Below are 1761 nucleotides of genomic sequence, written 5' to 3'. Positions count from 1 at the left end.
GTGACCAACAACTCTTTCATTGCACATGTGGGCATGACGGTATTGTATTAAGACTGAGCTGAAAAAAATTTAAGGTGGAGTTCTCCAAATAGCCCTATTAGTTACTCTACTGCACTGCTGAGGTAAATGGAAGGTTTCTGTTGAACTCACATTAGTGGACATCGCCATGTAGACAAACAACAGACTGACCAGCGGGGGACCTTCGACTTCCCCCAGTATTACAGTGCTCACAAAAACCGTTGCAGGCATCATCAGTTTAAAAAGCCAGAGTGTACATTCCCCAACGCTGAAGATTTTCCTCCCGACTCAAAGAGCCCTCCTCCCTCGGCCAAAATGAGAACGTCTACGTTTATTGACCCCCGTTATGAGCAGACTTGACATAAAGTGAATAAAGGGGAAATTGTAACTCTTGATGGCTGGCTAAGTCTTGGTCAGCAAAATGTTTTGCCTGAGGCAGGGTAGGGGTGAGGCAGAGAGACGGTATGGGAGAAATTCTGCTTAGAATGAAGTTTCTACTGATGCTGATCATTCCTTTAAAAAGTTGTGAGGTGATTGTTCTTATGGCCAGGGCACAAGGCTAATAAGGGCAGGAAGAAGTGAGTGTGTGTGTGTGTGTGTGTGTGTGTGTGTGTGTGTGTATGTGTGTGTGTGTGTGGAAGGGTGGGTGTGCTGGGTGAGTCAAGGGTTAGAAACAAGAAAGAAAATGTTTTTTCATTAATGCATTTTATTTGTCTGTACCCTGAACTACTCACAATGATAGCTCAATTCAGCTATCCTGTAACATAGTAGTAGTTTCGGATTCAGATTTCATGGTAATCCAGACAGAAATGAGCTCGGCTCCAGACCTTCCAAACCCTTCACACGTCTCTGATTTATTTGTCAGTTATTCAAATAGGCTAGGTCTGCTCGTCAGCTCATGTACATCTGTTTCTCTTCTTGGACAAACAACCAAGGCAATTAGGGCTTTGTACGCAGGATTAAGAATATTTGTCTTCCTACCAGAGCCAGAATCAGATCCAAACACAAATGGAAACAAGTGTAGATGAGATTGGTGCAAATGCACAGGTTGTTGTAAATCAAATAATACAAGTAAACTTGAGGTAAAGAGCCTCTTCAGGTGAAAAAATCTTGTCATCACCTCTGCCACTTCTAGCTTGTTGCTTCTCCTCCACAGATGTGTAACCACAGCTGGTCAACACTAAACTTCCTGTCCAAACTCTCACTCTCAAAATCCCTTTCATTCTACGTGTCTTTCACCCTTTAATAATTCATTTTAATTATTTTTCCTTGTTTTGCATGACTGGTCAGCGCCACATCTCTTGCTCTTTCATAATGATTTGAGGTACAGTCCATTTTGTTTGACATTACTGTAAAATTAAAGTATTGGCAGTGGTGGGATTTGAACCCACGCCTCCTGAGAGACTGGAGCCTTAATCCAGCGCCTTAGACCGCTCGGCCACACTACCACATAATGCAACCATGTACTGTATGTTTCTGAAACTACTTTCGGGGCTGCGCTCACTCTTGATCCCCAGGTGCAGCTCACTCTCAGCCGAAGATGTGGCCACATTGTTTCTGGTTTACCAGCACTGTGCTTGGCAGGTGGCAGGTCAGTTAACAGTGTGTGTGTATGTGTGTGTGCTCTGAAAGACGTCACAGCAAAGAAAAGGGGCGACTATTAGCATGTAGCGTGAAAACTACCATACCGAAACATGGAGGTGGACTGCTATTTATGATTTGATGCTATAGCTATTTGACTGT

General features: G+C 43.6%; 1 non-coding gene across 1 annotated transcript; it reads right to left on the bottom strand.

The window, feature by feature from the left end:
- Nucleotides 1-1384: 1384 nt before the first annotated feature.
- Nucleotides 1385-1466, bottom strand: trnal-aag (transfer RNA leucine (anticodon AAG)). Its single transcript has one exon. It is a non-coding gene; the product is annotated as a tRNA-Leu (tRNA).
- Nucleotides 1467-1761: the final 295 nt, after the last annotated feature.

Source organism: Seriola aureovittata, chromosome 8 (assembly GCF_021018895.1).
Source record: "Seriola aureovittata isolate HTS-2021-v1 ecotype China chromosome 8, ASM2101889v1, whole genome shotgun sequence".
NCBI classification, from domain to species: Eukaryota; Metazoa; Chordata; class Actinopteri; order Carangiformes; family Carangidae; genus Seriola; species Seriola aureovittata.
Note: the sequence above shows the minus strand (reverse complement) of the source record. Positions and strands in the feature narration are given on the sequence as shown.